Here is a 25,043-nt window from a genome sequence, read left to right as displayed (position 1 = left end):
TTTGGTAAATATTGGAGGCAGACGATATCATCTTTATTCAGAATGGAATGTTCGTTAAATAGATTGTTGATACCTACAGCCTTCGCTTGGTGTGTGTGTGTGTGTGAGAGAGAGAGAGAGAGAGAGAGATTTGGATTGTTAACGTAGCTTGGAACATATTCAGTCATATCGCTACGATGTCTGCAGTGTGGCAGTTTATAGTGATGTCTAGTACTGGGACATCGTGCTGCAGACATGTAGCATGATGTCCCACCCAGTCACATTATTCTGACACCGGCCGACCAGTCCTAACACTAACCCCTTAATGCTGAGCACCTAGTGAGGCAGATGTAGGTACCATTTTCACAAGACTTTGGGTTCAAACCCGCGACCTACAGCGTCCGAGGCGGACGCTCTAACCACTAGGCCACCGGAACGGTCACTTCCACTTGGTTTGAAACGCGAATAAGATGATAACTTTAGGGGCCCCTGGTGACAGTCAGATTAAAAATCAAATTGATGAATTTCTTTAATCATGCTTTGTGCAATTTTATATCCTATTTTACTTCGAGGTTGTTCTTGCTTCTTCCCGATATTTTCCCGGGTTCTTTCTCCACCAACATATATTGGCCGCCATATAAAGCCTATCATGTGCAGAAAAATGGCGTTAAACCCATACAAACCCAAAATACCTTGGCCCCATATAACTTACCTATAATTCTGTGCGATAAACAGTTTAACCAAACCTGGCCTAAAGTCGTCATGCCTTGCGACCCCCAAACACTCCGAACTGGATATGTCCCAACAAAAAATTCAGGCTCCGCAGCAATTCAAAATTTTCGAAGTTCTATTATACCTGATAATTTCGCTCTTTGTTCATACTACAAATATAGTCTCAATGTATTTGCATGTAAAATGTGTACCGACTGCTACTAAGAGTGACCTGATTTCGTGACACATTCAAAGGAACAACATTATAATCAATGTCAGCATGTACATTGTAACTTACTGATCTGAAAAGAGCCTTTCGGGCGATTTCAAGATAACAAACACTCCCATGAAAACCTTTTTCTTTGTTCAATGAAAGAAGCGTTGGAAAATAAACTTCTCGTGAATAAGGAAAATATATCGGATTCTCTTATCTTTTACTTAATTGTCACCTTATATCGGTATCTACGCGGGAAGATTTAACTTCAAATGCCACGAGGTTTGTGAAGAAGCCTAGAATGAAGCGGAATAGCGCCCAACCCAACTTGGTCAAGATAAACCCGGATGTGTCAATCTGACCTAAATCTGACGGAGGTTGTTAAGCCCTAAACTGATGCTATAGGGATCCCTTTTATAAGTCCAAATGATACGGGAACAATCTGAACATAATTACTACAAGCAGTGACCAAATAACTCATGACAGGAAAATAACCATTTTATGTACATGAGTGTGAAATAAATAAAATAACTTGAGAAATATTTCAATGTCTTTAAATCCTGATATTTTCACATGTGAAAAAACAAGATTTCTCATCATGCCATGCGACGCTCGACTGTGTTATATTTCCACAGAAATAATAACAAGAACCCCATATGGGACTGCTGTTCTACTGAGCGAACATAACTGGCATGAATTCACGATAAGACAATGGCTTCCGTTTAAATGTCGATTGTTGAAATCATTGTTGATATTCTACTATAATAATATCATCAAATAGCGGATGTCAGCTTAGCACTATTGTCATTTTGGACCAACTAGATGTCACAAGAAGACTATTGGTAAAAACCCTATTTTGATATTACCATCCATTTGGGAGGCGTACATATAACTATTTTCAATATATGACATTTTATCCAGGAGGACTAATAACAGCAGGATTTTCAGGATGGTTGATGTTGCAGCCGTTTTGGACATCGAATTGGCAACATTTTCAGTCAAGACCATCCAGCTGTCATGAGAGGTCTTTCAGTGATAACCTGTTGTGGATATGACCACCCATTTATGAGGAGAAGCGATGTTAAGATCTTCAAGACGGTCAGTGTTTGGAAGTTATGGCGAATGACAATAAGGCAACATTTTCATTTATGACCGACTTGAGATCACAAGTCTTCTAGTGCACTTCGGCAATACATAAAAACTACACCATCTTTCTGGTATGCAGTTTGCAATCTGATTCAAATCAGATCTCCACAGTTATATATGAAGACTTGACAGCGACCGCTTAGAGGTCATTAACTATAGTCGCTAATTTTATAAAACAATCACATGAAGTCGTATATATTCGCGTGTGGAGACTGAGCAGAATGGACGATTTGATTTACTTTCAGATTTTTGAAAGTTGTAATTCCATTGGCTAATTCAAAGGTCATCAGAACATGACCCTTCAGCGGTCGTCGTCAGAACTTCACGTAGGACACACGAGATCTGATTTTAATCAGATTTATATATTTTGCCGAAGATATTTTGCTTACTTTTACAACGTTATGCCCTTTTATGTACCTTCAAAACGGTGTATAAAAGCTCCCCCCCAAAAAAAAAAATGGCTCAACTGTACATTCTTTGCGGTCAGATAGGTTATATTTATTAACAAAATGTAAAAATAAAATAAATTGCAATATATGGTTATCAAGAACCTGCCATCGTCTTATGTCACCTATTTCATTTTATGAACAGCGAATAAATGCGACAGAAATTGAGGTGTACATACGAAAATAAGAGTGGGATGGGGTGCTTCGTAGCACATAGAATTATATTTAAACTAGAGGTTTTGTCATTTGTTGGAATTAACGTTATAGTACCAACCGATTGTTTTGTGCATTAACGTAGGGAGAAAAAAAAACAATATATATAATTTCTACAAACGTGTTAAAAAGATTTTTGTGGGGTTTTGAAATTTAAATTTCACTAATTTCCTTAAACGAAAATAATGCAATCCATTGCTACGAGCGGCTGACAACGGAAACTAGCAGATACAACAACTAAAAAAATACTAATGCGCAAGACTCGTGGTCTGTTCTTTTATATTCCTGACGGTAATACAAAATATCACATTAGACGCGAAACTTACTTTTTTTCTTATATATTCTAAATAGTAATATAAAATCATACTCTTGAAACTCAATACTTTTGTTGTTACATAGTCCGAATCGAGACACAAAAACTTTTACCTTGTTTTGTTCCTGTTTTATTTGATCTTTCTCTCAGCTGTGTCAGACGATGTGAAATACTGGGAACATATACAAATTTAAATAAATGTTTCCATTTCATTTTCCACAACAAGCGATTCAATGTAATAATATCAAAAAATAAGTTTTTACAAAAAATCATTTTGACTTTTGTGAATTCGGGTTATATCAATACTGGCATAAATGTCATACAATATAAATCCATGACAAAATTATGTGATTTGGATTTTTAACGTAGCTATAACACTTTTCCTCATATATCTGCAATGTGGCAGTTTATAGTGATGTCTACCATTGTAGCATCATACCGCGGACATGTAACAATCATGTCCCACCCAGTCACATCATCCTGACACCAGGCCGACCAGTCCGAACACTAACCTATTATGCTGAGCGCCAAGCGAGGCAGCTGCTTGTATCATTTTTATGTCCTGGTATGACTCAGCCAGGGTTTGAACCCGCATTCCCCGCATAAGAGGCGATAGTTCTAAACACGTAGGTCACCGGAGCGTTACAAAATTGTAAATGGCGGACTACACGTGAGGCTGTATTAACAACCGGCACAGAGTTACGTTTGTCAACAATTGTCTTAAAATCCTTAACTAAAAACTGTATGGTGATTTTGTTCAGAAATGTAGAATGTTAATGTAAGCTAGCAAAATTGTACCATTTATGGATCTAGAATGGTTATCTAGTATAATTGTAAAATTATAATTTAGCAATTCTTGATCAAGATAAATGAAGGAGGAAATTTTTTATGTGACTTAACTTTCAAAAATTATTAAAAATATTTAACAGAGTATCGAGAGCTGTAAAGGAATCTAGTCCCGTTGAAGTATCATGGGTTGGATCAAGACAGTCTTGTAATTCAAACGTTGAAATTTAAAACTGCTGCTTTCTTTTTTGCCAGTGATTTTCGTACCATATTACATCCTGACTGTACAACGGAGCTATATATATATATATATATATATATATATATATATATATATATATATATATATATATATACACACGGTATTTATTTTCTTCAGATTCTCAGTTCTTGGATCAGCATTCAAATGTTGAAGGATTTTGTACGTTCCCTGGTGGCATCTTAGCATGCGCCATGGTTTCTTGACACGTTTAGGAATCACGCAAGTTGTTGGTATTGTATCCCAAGCAACAATCCGGAATATCCTTATAAATAGAGAACTGGTCATGGATAACTGTCAAATTTCATTTCCAAAGGGAGAGGAGATCTAACTTAAAAGAGGGCTGGAATTGGGATGAACAACAAACAAGGAGCTCGATCCCAGTGTGTTCTTTATCGCTTATTAAAAGAAATGGGTAGAGGAGATTTTTTCTGAAGAAAACGGCATCCACTAGTACTTTAGCAACAGGAGGTCGGTACAAAATGAACATTACTTACGTTGGCAAGTAATTGGCTCTCATACTGCTGAGAACAAGGCGAAAAATTGCATGTCATGTTCCGTCAAAGTGGAAGTCTGTAGTTCCTCAACCTTGTTTTTTTGGAAAATGTTTCAAGTTATGGGCGTACATGTACTTTGTTCTGATTTGTTACGCTTGTTTTCCCAAATGCCGACCAGGAGAAATATTTAGACCACAATCCTTCCAAACACGACCGTTAAGACAAGCTACAGAATTCAAGAACTTTCAGCATTCGTGAGGTTAATGACCACGGCATAGCTACCAAAGTGTGTTCTATAAAGCTGTTTATTCTTTGTGAACGAAACCGATTTCCGGGATGAGAAGAATCTTTTGGAATGGTTGTTGTTGTTGTTGTTGGGTTTAATTCCATTTTTCAGCACACTATAGGCTATGTATGGCGGCCAGTATTAATGGTGGAAGAAACCGGGAAAACCCCAGGAAGAACCACCGACCCACGAGAAGCTACTGGCAAACTTTCTCACATACCCACATTGGCCGAAACCTAGACTCGAACCTACGCAGACAGAGGTGAGATGGCAGTGATCTGTAACGGAGAGCGCTTTAGACCATTCGGCCACTTGGGGCCCCCTTTTGGAATGGAAATATTTAATTCAACTGTTACGCTTTTGGGGGGCACAAACGCGAGGCGCGCGCATGCACTCACGCACGCACAAATACACAAATGCATATCCGTGCATTTGCGCATATATATATATATATATATATATATAGAGAGAGAGAGAGAGAGAGAGAGAGAACAATGTCTTTCTTATTTTTTTCTTCAATTGCAAAACGGAATAACGGATAGGGAAAATTAAACAAACTCTTCAAATATGGTCATTTAACGGAGAAATTCCAAATCCATGTTGTACAGCTGTGATTGTCTTTGTCCAAAGGGGGGGGGGGGGTAGGTCCCCAAATGGTTGAATGGTCTAAGGCGCTCACCAGTACGGATCAATACCATCTCACCTGTCTGCGTGGGTTCTAGTCTCGGGTTCGGCCAATCTGGGTGGGTATGTGAGAAAGCTTGCCAGTAGGTTCTCGTGCGTCGGTGGTTCTTTTCGGGTTTTCCCGGATTCTTCCTCCACCATTTATACAGGCCGTTATGTGTAGCCTATCTTGTGCTGATAAATGACGTTAAACCCTACAATAACAATTGTCCAAAGGGATCTGGAATTTCCATACATACTGCATGAACACTAACTACTGGTACATCAATCAACCAGTGGTGCAACATGAAATTCATTACGACGTCTTCACCACTGCGTATAGAACATTTCCATAGAAAATGAAATTCATTACGACGTCTTCACCACTGCGTATAGAACATTTCCATAGAAAATGAAATTCATTATCACGTCTTCACCACTGCGTATAGAACATTTCCATAGAAAATGAAATTCATTATGACGTCTTCACCACTGCGTATAGAACATTCCCATAGAAAATGAAATTCAGACCGCATATGTTATAGATTGAAGATAGACACTAATCAAAATTGTGTTTTCAGGCACCTTGAAAAATTATTCTGCTTTAGCATGCTGCCTGGGTTCGGGAAAGCTTAATCATTATATCGGATCCAGATTATAATGATGATGGACTCCATTCTAGGTCAGCATGCTTGGCTGGTAATAACTGGCAAACTGGGCAAGGACTGTGTAATGAACCGAGTTAGCTCGACTTTCACGTGTGTGTACAGAGAGAGAGAGAGAGAGAGAGAGAGAGAGGGAGAGGGAGAGAGGGAGGAGAGTTGTTCTTGTTGTGGGGTTTAACGCCATTTTTCAGCACACGATAGGCTATACATGGCGGCCAGTATTAATGGTGGAGGAAGAACCACCGACCCACGAGAAGCTACTGGCAAGCTTTCTCAGATACCCACATTGGCTGAATCCGAGACTCGAACCGGCGCAGACAGAGGTGAGATGGCAGTGATCCGTAACGGAGAGCGCTTTAGACCACTCGGCCACTCGAGGCCCCACGAGAGATAGAGAGAAAGAGAAAGAGAGAGAGCAAAAAATATACGCCAGACAGAACGGAAAGTGCTATCCCTCGATTAATATTTAATACAGATAATACTATCATACGGGTTCGGTAAGTTTTAGTTGGTACTCTACGGAGATACGATCCCAGGTCCACTGGTAATCGCCTGGCCTGCACACACCATCCCATATTCCATCACCACTATGCACACATCATCCAAAAAAATGACGCAACTGAGATGGTGTTAAATATACCAAAATATCTCACCGTTATGAAAACGATCCCTATGTAATCCGAAAAATCTCGCCATTATGGAAGTTGTCTGGATGAAGTGTTGCACACAGGACCCAAAATGCAAGTGGAAACTGGACTCCGCCCACCTCCCCTTTTACAAATTTGAAGGATACACCCAAATGATAATAATTAAACATAATTAAGCGTTAATAAACTAAAAAGGAGACAAACTTACTTGCTTCGACAGTTTTGCCACATTCACTTTATGGTATACACTAAACTATCACTTTTTTCTTGGACATTAAACATTTATTGCAATAAAAGACATCAAGTTTTCACATAACTCATAACAACATTAACATGTTTAAATATCTGGCTAACCTGCAATGAGTAGCACCAGGAACTTTTCCATTCTGGATCTCATTGAACTTTAGGGTGCACTCATTAACTGTCAGCATTTATTATATTAAATACCAGTGTTTCCGAACTAACAAGTGATCGATTAAATGACAACCTGTTTATTTGAATAAATTTAATCTCATGTCTTTTGTCATGATTCCAAACTCAAAATGTATTAAATCATTCTTGACGTATGAGTGACTTCAAAAATATGTTACACTAATGGCCAACAAAGTCTTTATTGCAAATGAGCCAACTATACTATAAAGATGAAATCATTTCAATTCCAGAGATAATGTTTTTCAACAGATATTCGTTCCCATCTTATAAGTTCACCACCTTCTGGTGACTTTGGCCACTGCTATCACAAACAGAGACACGGAAAGACATCTACTAATGAAATTCTCAAGGCATAATTTTCGATCTTTTCTTCTCCCAGAACGAAGACGCACCCTAACGAAAAGTCGATATTTAGGGGATAAACGACAAAATCATTGCGCGAAGTGGGTGGAAACCCGCGATTTCGCGCTCAGTGGTTAATGCTACCGATTTAGGCCCAAACACTTCAGCCGATTAATTCCAACAGTATGGAAATTATCCTGACTTGCCAATAAATTCCACCAATGTTGAAATTATCCTCACTTTGCCGATAAATTCCACCAATGTTGAAATTATCCTCACATTGCCGATAAATTCCACCAGTATGGAAATTATCCTTACGTAAGACTGCTAGGACAAATACGCCAGTCCCTTCATTTCTATAATGATATGAAATAAAACGTTGTTGCTCTAGGGTTTATCGCCATTTTTTCAGCACAATACAGGCTATATATGGTGGCCAGTATAACTGGTGGAGGAAGAACCCTGGAAAACTCAGGGAAGAACCACCGACCCACGAGATGCTACTGGCAGGCTTTCCCATGTACTCACGCTAGCCGAGCCATGGACTCGAACCCACGCAGACAGAGATGAGATGGCAGTGATCCGGAACGGTGAGCGCTTTAGACCACTCGGGGTCCTAAGAAATAAAACGTCTTAATAATCAGAGATTATAACTTTACCAAGAAAAATGGTAAATTGAGCACCTTTCCCAAAACAAATAGTAAATATAATTTTCGTGATTGAAGAAATTCATAAATTTCACATGCTTAATATTGAACTTCTTTAGTAACTTAATTTTAAGACTGTATAGATAAACAGTCTCGCTTAATTTCTTAACTTACTCGACGTAATATGTCAACAGTAGTACATCAATAAAGCAGCCACATAAATAAATGCATACCTACATAAATAAATGTATCCCTGTTAGCGTACCTATCTGTTCTTTATTTCTTTAAAATTTTCTGAAGTCTCATAAGGTCATCCATTATAGAAACGATATTTACATTAAACACTAGGCTCCTGGTGCCGGCTGTTGCCCAAGGCATGTGCCAAGGTCATTTAAACTGTTGAATAATTTAATGATAACAAATAAGTATACTACCATCACTGAATTGCCCGTATGTAGCATCAATTCATAGTTATGTACCGCTTTCCCTTGTCCATGCATGTTACTGGAGAAATATCTCTGTTTATCGACAATACATATTTTATAAGTGCCTTACCTATTGTACAGACGGAATCCGAATGTTTAGTATGCTCAAATGTGGTTAATGAATTATTAAGTTACCTGGAACGATCCACTTTGTGAAAACAACAAAGCGTCATTACTAGATCTACACAGTACTGGGGTGTGCACCCCTTTATATAGTTACCCGTGCCACTTCCTTCAAAATGTATCCTATTTCAAGAAAGTAGGTAATGATCCGGTCTTATGGATAAATGTTTTCCCGCCATTGAAATCAGCACCCGGAACCCGTAAATAGCTCAAATACAAACATATCTTAATAATTAACACATTCGCGTTCCTCAAAAGGAAAATGGAAGAAAATTTGACTCATCCAAACTATCAAAATGTGTGTGTGTGATTTAGATTTGTAACGTAGCTTTAACAATTGCCAAGTCATATCGCTACGATGTCTGCAGTGTGGCAGTTTAAAGTGATGTCTAGCACTGGGGCATCATGCCGCAGACATGTAGCATGATGTCCCACCCAGTCACATTATCCTGACACCAGGCCGACCAGTCCTAACACTAACCTCTTAATGCTGAGCGCCTAGCGAGGCAGCTGTTAGTACCATTTTTAGAATCTTTGGTGTGACTCGATAGGGGTTCGAACCTACGACCTCCCGCATCCGGGGCGGATGCTCTAACTACTAGGCCACCGGAGCGGTCAAAATTTGCCTAATCCAAATGATCTTTCTGATTAAAATTAGACTCATCCCAACGCAGCTGTACACTCATTAATACATGTCTTAATAAGGTATGTTTGGCTATGCAGCACAAAGACAACATAATTATCGTGACAAAACTTGTTCAAGTTTTTTAAAAAAATAAAACAAATCTCACACAATGCAGCAGCTATTGTCAAGATTAATAATCACTGAGAAATACGGTGTCAAACCCACACAAAAATACCCCCATAAAAAAAAACGAAAAAATAAATAAAAACGACTGGCTTCATCGTGGCTGTCATACGTTCGTTTAACGTTAAACGTTTCACTGAAATTTCAGTTTTAAAAACAGCAAGCTACTGTTGAAGCAAATAATTAATATTTATTCCCACTTTACTAATTTACTTAAATTTATTTTTCTGCCCACATTACTAATTTATTTACTTAAACAGCCAAAACGTGAGTATAAATATGCAATACAAATACGCTAGAACCATTGGTGGTATTGTTTGTTTTGTTGTTGTGGGGATTAACGCCATTTTTCAGCACACGATAGGCTATGCATGGCGGCCAGTATTAATGGTGGAAGAAGTACACGGGAAAACCCCGGGAAGAACCACCGACCCACGAGAAGCTACTGGCAAGCTTTCTGACATACCCACATTGGCCGAATCCTAAACTCGAACCCACGCAGACAGAGGTGAGATGGCAGTGATCCGTAACGGAGAGCGCTTTAGACCACACGGCCACTCGGGGCCCCATTGGTGATGTAAGATTAATCAAAATATTTGAAGATTGGTTGGAAAAACAAAGCCCCTTACGATCCAGTTTTGATCTTCCACTATCGAATATAAACGATTCAAGTTTTCGTAGTTAAAACGTACTACTCTCCGATACTTTGAGACCCATTCTTCCAGGAAAAGTAAAATATGTGAATAAACACTTCCTGTTAACTCGACTTTACTTCGTACATCCCCGCGAGAGCAACATGATGGAGGACAATAAACTTGCTGTAAACTGTTTTACACTATGGGAAGCAAAAATACCATTTTCAATCAAAACCATCGAAATCGATTAAAATATAGGGCAGATCGTTCCATTTTAGTTAATTCATCGTTAGTGTACAACCAATTACCAATATCAGCATGCAAGCATACATACAAATACTTATCTACAACTTGATAATATAAAGTGACTTCTTAATAATGGTTTTCGCCTAAGCAACTTGTGGTTCCTGTCCGATTTATGTATAAAGACAAAATGCTCTTCATCGCCCTTACATATAAAACAAAACCTTGTTAAACTATTCTGCCTGAGGAACTAATTTAGTTAACAACTGACACTTTACAGGCATCATCCATAAATCGATAAAATCTGCACAACGCGCGTTATCATCCACATGCAACGAAAAATAGTTGAAATGGATAGTTTTGCGTGTTTAATTTATTTCCCACGTGAAGGAAGGATCCTGAAAATATCTCTGCAAGTTTAATTTCCAGAGTTCTTCCATGAGATGGCAAATATCTGTGACATGGTTTGCTAAACCGATTAACATGGTCAAAAACCATCTCTTTCTTATGGGTTTCTTCTGCGTCATCATCGTTATAACCAAGTAGTACTAGATAGTGATGCTGATTATGCCATACCGCATGGTGTGTGACAGCATGACAATCACGTGCATCTATTCTCTGTCATGACAATAACGTGCCAGATGCCAACAGCGAGTGCACAGGGCGTCAGGCTTCGCTACCCACGGTTCCGAAAACCTTGGCGGATCGAACAGCTACATCGGTGCTTTGTCCAAGCGACATCTATTGGATTTCATCCCTTAGTATGTAATTCTAACTAACCAATAGCATGTTGCATTGTACATCGACCCAAAACGGTGGTGGCAATTAACCTATAAAGGATACTTTGAACGTTTACCATCGAAAGTATGACTATGTACAAGAGGGAAGCCATTACGGGTTTATTTGGGTAAAATGAATTTGTGCAAACACTGACTGGCACTGGAAAAGTGCCTATTTTATCAGTCCATTGAACTTGTATGCTCCAATTGTCTGGATCACGTAGGAACAGTGTTCAAATTTAAACAACTTAATTTTGATTGGATGCGGTGGCTTGCCGCACAGATCCGAAGCACAGATATATATATATATATATATATATATATATATATATATATATATATATATATATATATATATATATATATACTCGATATGCCAAGGGGTCTACACAGTTATCGGAACCTTGGCTAGCAAAGATGGGGGTCAGGGAGCTGCGAACGTTCCGTACCAAGACACCGCATGAATGAAATATAAAATACGATGTCCTACATGCACAACAATTTTGAAATTGCTTGCAGTCCTACATGCACAACAATTTTGAAATTGCTTGCAGGATGTATGTGAAATTATGGAAAGTGATATGTACTAGTAACCTTTTAATGTTTTCGCATTCCTTTTGCAAGAAGCAAAGAGAAAAGTGAAACAGGTAATCGGCACTAGGCAACTACATACCACTTTGAAGCACGAACTGCACGTGCACTGATGTCAAATTGGCCAACAAATCAATCTGAATTACTTCATGAAGTGAAACGTACTTCTACATCAAAAGAACACTGCGACACTGAACAAGCGTTCGACGGAATTTTTTTGCAACTTTGATACTGTTCAATGGAATTCTAACTTGGTTTAAGTTGTGCGTGTAGAATATCGTTGTTATTAATTCATAGACAAAATACCTTCCATACATTCGAGCCATTACGGTAGTGTCAGTATTGATCGGTAAAAAAAGACCAGGAATTTCATTACTACACAGTGCCTGCGACGGGGGGATCGATAATAATAATATTCATCGACCTTCAGCGACATCAGGGAATTACAGAATATAAACCTCTGGAAAACTAGCTAGTACCCAACCCCACCACTTTTTGGGGGCTGTGTATCAGCCAGACTCAAAGGCAATTACATCTCTCTCTCTCTCTCTCTCTCAGCTGGATGCCTCAGATAATACTATGCTTAGCACCTCCACATTCCCAGGTTCGATTCAATGTTTACCTGCAACCCAATGTAAATGACGCTTTTGTGTACTTTTGTGTAGATACAACACAAAGAAAAATGTAATCTTTTGTTGTAACTACTGGCCGCCAATTATCAGTTAATATCGCCCTATTTTTTTTCCTGAGAAAAATGCGACACGGCGATCATGTCTTTCGATTGCGGCGGCGTCAACTCAATGTCAACGTTTCTGTGCGAGCAGTGCTGTAAAACTTTTTTGTGCGTGTGCAAGCCTGTAACTTTGAACAATGTCAGATAACGAGTTCCATGGTTAGTATTCGAGTTCTTTCAAGACAAAGTGTTTTGATTTCTATCGCAAAGCATGACATTCAGTAGTAGATTGAGAAAGAAAGGTACGTTTTCTTTTATATCCTCCAGCCTTGTTTGAGACACGTGCGCTGTTTGTAACCGTGTTTAACGCTGACTCCACTTTCACTTTGATAACGGAAGACCAAGATGCAAGATTACGTCTTAAAATAAACAATTCATTAAACCTAGACAACAACTGTCCGTGCAGAGCAGATTTATTTAATCCCACTCAAATCCCTCAACATGCCCTTCTAGATGTAAAACCTTTATTTCCGCCACCCGATTAAGTAACAATTCACACACAGCTGGCATTCGTTAGCAGTTTATTGAAATCTTTTGTTTACAACTGACAAGTCATAACTAACAAAGGCCACCCTTGGCTAATGGGTAAATTTTACAGACCCCCTCCCCACTTTTTTCCAATTACACAAGTGTTTAACATTCTCCAACACAAAGGAAAAGAAAGATTATACGTACCCCATGTGCATGTACATGTTGCTATCATGAACAACAGGACATTGTGATTCAACGAGAAAGATTACATACCCACCCCCGTCAAATAAATAATGTTGTGGTTCAACGAGAAAGGTTATATACCCACCCCAGTCAAATAAATAATGTTATAGTTCAACCAGAAAGGTTACATACCCACCCCCGTCAAATAAATAATGTTAAACCTTACTCTAGCACTATCTGTAATGTTTTACTTAAATTATAATTGACTTTTTGATTTCAAAACAAACTTTTTTAAAGTTATATTTTATAAGACTATTATATTGATTTCAATCTGGCTGGGTTGCAAACAGTATCTTCAAGCAACGACTTGGACATAGTAAGCGAGAATACGCGCAATATTGTGACTTAAAAACAGACGAAAAACAATTGTGACGAGTCACACACAATCCTAACTCAATGGTTGCTCAGTGTTTAAGATGTTACTACACTCGTGATGATCAGGGTGTGGGCTTTATTCACATAAGACTGTTCTACCATGTGTACATCATAGAGAATGTATCTCATCAGGTGTAAAGTTGTATGATGAGTTTGTGTAATGGACGGCAAATATGTAGGATGAGTCTGTGCGATAGACGTTATCATGTGTAAATTTTGTAGGATGAATTTGTGTAATGGACGATATCTGGTGTAAAGTTGTAGGATGAGTCCATGTGATGAACGGTATCTGGTGTAAAGTTATGTGATGGACGGTAGGAGATTCTTAGCGATTGCTATTTCCTCGACATTTATGTTTGCAAAAAGTCAGGGAATGAGAATATGTAATTAATATGTAGTCAAAGACATTATTCTGTTTATGTGCCTTTGATTATGATATATAGTGGAATATGAAGAAAGATTCCGAATAGCATTCGCATGTTCTCGCTGTTGCAAATAATTTATAAGAATGTTACCCGTCCAAGGAAAAGATGTTCAGTACCTTGGAACACATGACCCTCGCCAAAATCTTTTTCTGTGACTTAGCCACGCCAAAAAATGACTACAACACGATTCAGCATAAAACAACAAGTAATGTAACACCATTAATTTAACACTGAAACTCGTTATGATAATACGCATTAGCAATATTATAACACAAGTGATTTAACACTGAAACACGTTATGGTAACACGCATTAGCAATATTATAACACAAGTGATTTAACACTGAAACACGTTATGGTAATACGTATTGGCAATATTATAACACAGTGAAAACAAACCTATAGATAAATAGAAAATACTTTCAACACAATTTAAATTCGTGCACTCCAGTAATATTTATCATTTTTAGATATGCGTTTTTGTTGTTTAATTGATAAAGGAAGTATAATTGTGGTCTTGAACACTCGATTTCACAACACGTTTTCGAGTACATGTATTTCCCAGTGATTCCTGTAACATATGGCATGTTTAGAGCTCAATGATACTATTTATGGGCAATGTATGGAACACATACATATATTCACTAAAAAAGACGGGTAATAAGTAAGTAAACGATTGAGCATTATTCTAAAGCTATGACTCATCTCATCATGACCCTTTACATATCTACCACCAACCCCCAAAGACTTCTGACACGCACAGGCAACGATTTCTTCTCTCAAGCATCGCTCGAGGGTGTCTGAATTCGCGAACGACCTCATCTTCAGTGTGGTAACCGTAAAAATTGTTATGCAAGCATAGACCCTGATCTGCCGTTGCATCATGCGCAGGCATATAAGGGTCTATCTTGTTTGGTGTACTTAGTATTCCCAACAAACTGCAAGGACCCTATTGTGAAGGGGCCTTATACGACGGAAGGCATGGAGTATTCAGTGTGCAGCTAATCTTACACACGAGTATATACGTTAAAGCATCTGATCCTTTCGCCATCTCATGCATGACATGTCAGACACGGTTTATGTAATCAGAAACAGAATGAACTCAACATAAACAGGGATTACACAAATATAATTAATGGCCAATAAAAATTGCTTTCATACATGTGAACACGATCAGAAAAGAACTATCCGTCAACACTGGACAACTGTTTCACCTGCATTTTCACCAATTTCTTCGCATGGCCAAAAGTGACGCGTACAACAAACAGATTGGTGGCCATGTTAGTGCATGTCCCGTCTTATGATAACGTGAAAATATATACGCTTAAACAAGTATTCATAACGGTTGGAAAGCCCGTTCAACATACTGGAAGTCGAGAGTATTTTTCCCCTCCACAAATATTTTTATACATGTATATTTTTTATCCGAGCAAATGGGTTTGAATGCAAATATATACAACAATCGCACAACACGAAATTCTAGTACAAAAGTCTTTTTTTTTTTATACAATAAATGCCACTGTACGAAGCTGCAACAGGTAGCACGATATATTCTCTTTCTCAGGGACGTTAAATGCACTGGACCGACAACATAATAGAATGAGACCTGAATAATTCAGAAATAAGGCAATTAAATCGCATAATATAAATATATACCATTTACCTATGATCATGATTAATCCGTTTCTGCAAATATGACATTACTGAACGATAAGTTTGATATAAAATGACACCCCGAAGCTATGTACATTATACGTGCATTTTTTATGAATTTCTGATAACTTACCTTGACTCCGCGTTAGGCGCCTCTAAATCCTTTCTATTGCATAAATCCCAGGTACACAGGATGTACAAGAGCTCTTGAAAACACCCACTGCACAATGTTCTCTACCTGTATACACTTGGCCTAAAACTTCTCCAATTGAATGTTTTCATTTTTCCTCTACACTGATGAAAGGGTACATTGTCCCGCTTACAAAACCTATTGCCTTGCTTAACATCTAATGAACATAGTTTTGTCAAAAATAATACGTTTGAGCCGATGCCGACCCAATTTCTGGACTGATATGATCAACTATTGTAATACATGGTGCCAGATTTCACACAGCTAAAATGTTAAAATGCTAGAAGTGCAGGAAGTTGGAACTAACTATACGCATGTAAACACAGTCACCGCCCAGCAGTAACACTGTTAACTTGCACCAACGTTGGCTATAGTTATGCCGCTCTACCAGCCTCATTCTGGTGATGAACACATACACAGTAAGAGTTCATCTACACTCATCTCCATGAATTACGTGCTGAGTTAAATTCGGAAACTGCCGGCAGCGTAGCCTTACAGATGCATGGCCACATGTATATACATTAAATCTGGCCTAAGTAAATGGTCGGTACATCGTCCTATCTTTCAGACATGGTTTTCGCGTTACTCGGGTTTCCTTAATCGCTCTCGACACCACACCAAAGTGTCAATAGGTAACAATGACCAGACTGGATTGGGAGGGTCACTGTCATTGCATAACATCACTCGACCGATTTCATTATATATACCTAGTTATTCACTACAGTTATTACCGTGGACTATTCAACAACACAAGTCAATATTTAACATAATTTTCATCATTAAATTGGAAAATTACGCTGAATGGTCATATCAATTTTTCTTTTCATTGCAATTATACCTTAGAAGATAATTAATTTACGAAATGGTTCCTCTTAAAATGGCAAAAAAGGGTCTGAAAAGACTGATTCACCTCGTGAATTTAAGGTAGTGATTAGAAATTAATGTAGTGTTAGTTTTATTGCCCTTTGTTCAATATATATATATATATATATATATATATATATATATATATATATATATATATATATATATATATATCTGGATCGGCTACAGTTGTGTGTCCTTGAGCAAGGTACGTTAATCCAATTGCCTCGGCACTAAATGACCTTCTTGTGTTGTTGTGCTGTAAAGCAACAAATATCTTGTCATATTTGAGGTTATATACCTCAAATTATTTTGCACATGAATATTTCATTTCGCATAGCAAAGTCAGTGCCGTCTTAAGGCATGGGCACACTGGGCAGTTGCCCAGGGCCTCACGCTTCTAGCCTTTTATTCCTGTGGGTGGGTAGGGCCGGTAGGGGGCCCCAGTGCATTGCTTTGCCCAGAGCCTACAATGTTGTTAAGACGGCCCTGATCAAAATAGTTTCGCGCTATCTATAAATTAGCCACAATTAATTTAAGGTCGGTCTACTATGAAGTTTCGAATTCACTAATAAAACTTAGTATATCGGTGTTAGAAAGATGACTCATCAGGCGAATCTGTCAATTCACTTCGAAATGCCGACGTTGATTGGTTGACTTGGCTTTCCCAACTTTACGCAGATCCACCCCACATGTACAAGTCTGCTGTCATGATTCGATCTACATGAGCTTTCCAAGAATTCACACTTCGATTTTCAGAATTGGGTTGCAAACGATAATGTTGCAATCCGAAAAGGAGCATATATCACAACGAAGATTTATAATGAGTATTAAGTTAAGATTTTGTTCTTTTTATACGGTGCACAAAAGTGTTAACAGCCGACGACAATTTTATTTTGCGTGCTGGCGTCTTATACAATCAAACAAAAGTTTACAGGCTGATGTCCCATACAGTTAAGCAACAGTTTAAAGGATGACGTCTTTATACAATTAAGTAATAGTTTACAGGCTGGCGTATTTACACAATTAAGTAACAGCTTACAGGCTGGCGTCTTTATACAATTAAATGACAATTTAAAGGCTGATATTACATTACAACTAAGCAACCGTTTAACGGCTGATATCACATACAATTAAGAAATAGTTTACAGACTGACGTCTTTATACGATAAATTAACAGTTTACAGGCTGGTGTCTTTATACAATTAAGTAACAGTTTACGGGCTGACGTCTTTATACAATTAATTAACAGTTTACAGGCTGACGTCTTTACACAATTAAGTAACAGTTTACAGGCTGGCGTCTTTACACAATTAAGTAACAGCTTACAGGCTGACGTCTTTATACAGTTAAATAACAATTTAAAAGCTGATATCACATACAATTAAGTAACCGTTTAACGGCTGATATCACATACAATTAGGCAACAGTTTAAAGGCTGATATCCCAAACAATTAAGTAACAGTTTACAGGCTGGCGTCTTTATACAATTAAGTAACAGTTTACGGGCTGACGTCTTTATACAATTAATTAACAGTTTACAGGCTGACGTCTTTATACAATTAAGTAACAGTTTACAGGCTGACGTCTTTATACAATTAAGTAACAGTTTACGGGCTGACGTCTTTATACAATTAATTAACAGTTTACAGGCTGACGTCTTTATACAATTAAGTAACAGTTTACAGGCTGACGTCTTTATACAATTAAGTAACAGTTTACAGGCTGGCGTCTTTACACAATTAAGTAACAGCTTACAGGCTGACGTCTTTATACAATTAAATAACAATTTAAAAGCTGATATCACATACAATTAAGTAACCGTTTAACGGCTGATATCACATACAATTAGGCAACAGTTTAAAGGCTGATATCCCAAACAATTAAGTAACAGTTTACAGGCTGGCGTCTTTATACAATTAAATAACAATTTAAAAGCTGATATCACATACAATTAAGCAACCGTTTAACGGCTGATATCACATACAATTAGGCAACAGTTTAAAGGCTGATATCCCAAACAATTAAGTAACAGTTTACAGGCTGGCGTCTTTATACAATTAAATAACAATTTAAAAGCTGATATCACATACAATTAAGCAACCGTTTAACGGCTGATATCACATACAATTAGGCAACAGTTTAAAGGCTGATATCCCATACAATTAAGTAACAGTTTACATTCTGGCGTCTTTATACAATTAAGCAACAGTTTACAGGCTGGCGTCTCATACAATTAAACAAACATGTACGGGCTGACATCTCATACAATTACGGAAAGGTTTGCAGGTTGACATCTAATGCAGTTAGGCAATATATTACAGGCTGGCGTCGCATATAGTTAAATAAAAGTTTACCTGCTGACGTCTCATACAACAGAGCTGCAGTTTGCTGGTTGATGTCTTAAACAATTAAGCAGCAGTTTACAGGCTGGCGTCTTTACACAATTAAGCAACATTTTACAGGCTGGCGTATTATAAAACGTCTCATTCAATTAAACAAAACTTTACAGGCTGGCTTCTCATACAGTTAAACACAAGTTTACAGGCGAACGTCTTATACAATTAAGCGAAAGTTGACAGACTGGCATCTCATACAATTAAACAAAAGTTTACACGCTGACGTCTTACACAATTAAGCAACTTTTAGAGACTGACGTCTGGTTCCGCTTAACAGTTGTTAAGTATTTCTGAAAGTGGAACATAAATAAGGTGATGTTGTGTGCATTTGCAACAAGCACGGTAGAGAATGCTGGCATACCTCTATGCTACGTTTAATGTACTGTGACTGAAATTTCATTGCATGTGGTATTACGAAAATAAAACAGAGAACTAACTGAAATGGCTGCATCCATGTGCCTAAAAAAGGAACTTGGTCAAGTCCAAAGTACACTAGGTTTAGCAGTTATTAAAATAAAGAACATAAATTTTGTCAGAGTAAAAAATACTAACTACTATAAGTACACTTAATGAATTTTACAAAATATACAGTCATCGGCTAGTTTTATTCTTTGTTTTTATACTTTTGTATATATATACCTCTTACGTCCAGGGGTTAGAAATGACCAAGTGGAGCTAGCAGTTTTCGGAGAGATGTGCATTTGAATAAAGCCAAACTGTATACTCTATAACCCAACTTACAAACGTTATTTTAACAACATATATGATGTACTTGGTCAGAATACACCGTGAGGAAAACCAGGGAAAATATTTTTCTTTACAAATCAAACCCTGTACAAAGTATGAAACTTTTGAGTATACAATTCAACCAACATCAAAGAGGCGTTTTATACTATCATACAAAACTTTTAAATACAGAATATAATACGATTTTCTAACAATTCATGAGAATTTCTCATGCCAACTAGTTTAAATATCTTTGTCACATAAAACGACTTTACACAACTCTGAATGATCTACACGATTGTCACAACATCCTCTTTCAATAATAATAATAATGTATTGCAAAGTCCAAAGGACACCATGAATTAGACCCATAATAACGTGCTGTAAGGTCCACAGCACCTTGAAGTGGACTCATAATAACGTACCGTAAGGTCCACAACACCTTGAAGTGGACCCACAATAACGTACCGTAAGGTCCACAGCACCTTGAAGTGAACCCACAATAACGTACCGTAAGGTCCACAGCACCTTGAAGTGGACCCATAATAACGTACCGTAAGGCCCACATCACCTTGAAGTGGACCCATAATAACGTACCGTAAGGCCCACATCACCTTGAAGTGGACCCATAATAACGTACCGTAAGGCCCACATCACCTTGAAGTGGACCCATAATAACGTACCGTAAGGCCCACATCACCTTGAAGTGGACCCACAATAACGTACCGTAAGGCTCACATCACCTTGAAGTGGACCCATAATAACGTACCGTAAGGTCCACAGCACCTTGAAGTGGACCCATAATAACGTACCGTAAGGTCCACAGCACCTTGAAGTGGACCCATAATAACGTACTGCAAAAGCAAGAAGTATCTGTTTTAGTAGTTTCGTTAGGTTAACACCATGTTTCAGCACATGATTAACTACTACTATACATGGCACATAGGTGTACCAACAATAATGCACTGCAAAGTCCACAACAACATCACCAAGTATGTATGTATGTATGTATGTATGTATGTATGTATTCCTTTATATATATTCAATGTTTTACAATTTATATATTATTTTAAAACTAACTATATATATATATATATATATATATAGAGAGAGAGAGAGAGAGAGAGAGAGAGAGAGAGAATACTAAAACAAAGAAAAATGTCCCATCCTGCTGAAAAATAAAACAGTGTTCCGTCCGTCCCTGAAACAATGACTAAAGGACGTGGACTTCGAACAATTAGACAATTTCTTACCATCGCGTGTTTCAACTTTCTCGAATAGTATTTGCCTTACACTCCTAAGAACTGTGTACGTCTTCGAATGGTTTCAAAACTGATTATGTGCACCTCAGAACAAGGTCATACAAATCATATAAAAATATTGACTGCAGACAGGAATTAGAAATCCCGCGAATCTGTACCTAGGAGTGAAAAAAGTCTTGTGTGAGTGTCTACAGAGTTTATATAACCGACCGTCAGTAACCGCCTATCACCATCTTCATTACTTAGCATGTAAACGTTTAATTGCGGTTTCTTTCTGAAATATGATCAAACTTTAAGGATCCTGGAATGCTCATGTAGTCAGATCGTTTCTTTCTAGAAACACCGGCATTAGCACCACATTAAACTGTTATCGGCCCAATCCAATTAAGTCACGTGCATCCGTATTCGTTTTGTTGGAGGCGCAGTTTAATGCATTTTCTATGTTTAGTGTACAAAACGCCTTGGTTCTCATCACGTTAGTTTTCATGGCTACCACAGTGGAATAGACCTAATATTTGTAGACGATCAAGGAAATTAAATATGGTTTTCTTGTAAATTCCTGAATTCCGGTATATATCTCTATAAAGATATGGTGCCATACATATATAAATCTTACGTTCAGTTGTTGTTGTTGTAGGGTTCAACGCCATTTTTCAGCACACGATAGGCTATACATGGCGGCCAGTATTAATGGTGGAGGAAGAACCCGGGAAAACCCCGAAAAGAACCACCGACCCTCGAGAAGCTACTGGCAAGCTTTCTCACATATCTACATTGTCCGAATCCGAGACTCGAACCCACGCAGACAGAGGTGAGATGGCAGTGATCCGTAACGGAGAGCGCTTTAGACCACTCGGCCACTCGGGGCCCCTCTTACGTTCAGGGTATGGACAAACAATAAACTGAAAACACAGCAGAGATATGAGGCAATTCTTAAGTTTTGTCCATTGTATCCGGTGTAAAGTTGCAAACCACCATTACTGATTTTGTTGAATTTAGTTTATTAAAGCGAAATAATTTCATTAGCTGATCAATGCATAACAAATAGCACTTCTTGACACAATCTTCAAAACTATGACTTCAGCCGAGACTCTGCAGTTTGCTTTATCTTGTGTATAATTAGCTGTTTCAAGTAACTGGCGAAATACGGCAATGGAACTATAAACAAAAAGCAAAACAAAAACAAAAACAAACTTGATTTAAGGATCTTAAAATGCCGGCCATCCTTTCAACCCTAACCCCACCATCACCCCACAAAACATAATCCTAAACATGGATGCCAGTGCTGGTTTGCTGCATTGAAAAGCGCGATAGTTTGTTCTTGTTCTTGGTGTTCTCTATATCTCTTCTTGTCATAGCGAATTCCTTCCAACAAGGAAGTGACGGGAACAAATAACGGAAAAATGAGAGAAGAAAAGGTCCCATACAAAGGTCAAAATATTAAATTCATAGTTATAAAGTTGTTTCGTCAATAAAGCGAAATTTTTAAATAATTAATTTATTCTCATAATTTAGAAGCATCATTATGAAAACGCTTATATATAGTTGATAAATTATAAGAAAAAGAAGTAAAATAACGTGTTTTGGACTGGATAAATTCACTTGCCCAACGCCTCATGACAAACTCAGGCAATCTCAGGTTGGCACTTGGAAACCCAAAAAATGAAATATGTGACAGCAATCGTCCTTTTGATTAATATTAGATGTGACACTAATGTCTGTTGTGAAAAACATAGACCTTGGCACTCATGGTCTAAACGGCGTGTTACCCTACATTGTGTTATGAAATGTATCATAAAATATGTCATAATACGTGGTATTGTACATTTTCACGTGCCTAAAGACGAAATAATAAAATTATTTTTGTTAAGTCCTGTACAGTTTTATTGTATTGAATCTCAACTTAAATGTGACTTTATTCATGCAATGTTTGTTCTGGTGACTATTGGTGACCTGTGTCTCTTTCTGTTTTTCCGTCATAACAGATACTATAATGCAACAGTAAAATGAACTTTGATAAGCATAAGTTTTATAATAAATTTGTCAAGAGTGACGTGAACTTTTCGAATTAATACGATGTGTATGTGCGTGTTAGGTAAACTTGGCGAATGCTTCAAAACTCGAGTAAAAGGTTATTGTACATGATGTGTCTGAAGTGTACCAGTTTATAGGTATGTATAGGTATAGCACTGGAGCATCATGCGGCAGACAGGTAGCATGATGTCCCACCCAGTCACATTATCCTAACACCAGGCTGTCCAGTACTAACACTAACCTCTTAATGCTGAGCACCTAGCGAGGCAGCTTAAGTACCAATTTTGTCTTTGATTTGACTCGGCCCGGGTTCAAACCCGCGACCTCCTGCATCCAGTCCCAGTGGTAGACATCACCATAAACTGCCACACTGCAGACATCATAGCAATATGACTCAACTTATTAAAGCTACGTTAAAAATCCCACACAAGTACACACTCACACTTAGCGATATGACTACAACTGTTAAATCTACGTTTTAAAAAAAAACCCACATAAACACATATCAAACCAGTATCTTAAAATTAGTGACACAGCTAAGAGAAACAAATATGAACTCCCCGGAAGTCCTTTGTCTCTTGTATGAGTCATTACGACTTGAGGAATGGCGCGAACAAAGCAAAATAAACAAATCGTCTTTGCCGCGTATTTCACTGCCATTACAAAGTATAGTAGGAAATGTGACGATTCGTGGAGTCTACTAGTCTCATTACCCAAACAGGTTGAAACTGCAAATAATGACTTTTATTGTTTGTTTGTTTTTTTTTTTTTTAAATGCACCTTTCACTGGTCATTTAATAAACCTTTAGTATTTTACATATCCTCCTCTGGTAAAAAGAATACATAAACATGCATATTATTTTATAACGATGCCCAAAATTAAACAGTGTGTGTGTGTGAGAGAGAGAGAGAGAGAGAGAGAGAGAGAGAGAGAGAGAGAGCCGTAATCTTGTATCGTATCAAAAGTGTAAACAAAAACAAACATCAGTGGAGGAAACGAATACCTGTTTGTTTAACAGATACTGTCTTAAGTGTAACTAATACTTGGTATGTTTAGGTAAAATTGGCGAATGCTTCAAATATCGAGTAAAAGGTTATTGTACAAGATTGACACTTGTAATACATTATAAGACAGATTATACCCACCGTGTGATTCTGTACGGCAATCTTTACATCTGTACGAATGAAGAATTGCGTGAGCGTACATTAGTGGAGGGAAAGATCAGAAAATCTACCTTAAATCACGGAATGTTCGTATTGCTGTATTGAAAATCACTGCGCACTCTCCTCCTTGCAAATCTTGGCGATGAGTGTAGGACACGCTCGATCAAGCAGAGCTAACAGTGTTGCTGATGTACGGTGGAAGTATACAATTAGGAGTTATGTAAAATGTGGGTAAGTTCCCTAGGGCTCGTGCTGGACTGATATAGCACTCTTGTTTCAAAACGACTAGGATTTGATAAAATCGGAGAAATAACAGGTGATAGTGTTGGTAACATAGTTCTGACACAGACTGCACAAAAGCTGGATATTCGATAGTAGTAGGAAAGAGTCTTTGAACAATTTAAATCACATCTATCTTTTTTCTCTGGAACTCAATCGTCGCACACTTTACTGGGGATACACATCTTATCAAATTCTATGTTTTAATACATAAATATTTAATGATTGTTATTGTTTTCGTTGTTATGGGTTTAACGCGAGTTAATTTTCAGCACATGATGAGATATACATATTAGCTAGCATATTTGGACGAAGA

At 37.8% G+C, this 25,043-nt stretch overlaps 1 protein-coding gene across 2 annotated transcripts in view; it reads right to left on the bottom strand.

Moving 5' to 3' along the window:
• LOC149782365 (uncharacterized) overlaps window positions 1-24,662 on the bottom strand; it is a 106,967-nt gene extending 82,305 nt beyond the window's left edge. The window contains exon 1 of one of the 2 annotated variants that reach the window (XM_089933739.1): window positions 24,520-24,662. The gene's annotated coding sequence lies outside the window, so the exon portion shown is untranslated. Of the gene's footprint in view, window positions 1-15,942; window positions 16,360-24,519 lie in introns of those variants that run through there. The other variant, XM_089933738.1, reaches the window with a different exon arrangement.
• Window positions 24,663-25,043: the final 381 nt, after the last annotated feature.

Source organism: Sinohyriopsis cumingii, chromosome 15, assembly GCF_028554795.1.
Source record: "Sinohyriopsis cumingii isolate HCF-2022 chromosome 15, ASM2855479v2, whole genome shotgun sequence".
Classification (NCBI taxonomy): Eukaryota; Metazoa; Mollusca; class Bivalvia; order Unionida; family Unionidae; genus Sinohyriopsis; species Sinohyriopsis cumingii.
This window is presented reverse-complemented; position numbering and strand designations above follow the sequence as displayed.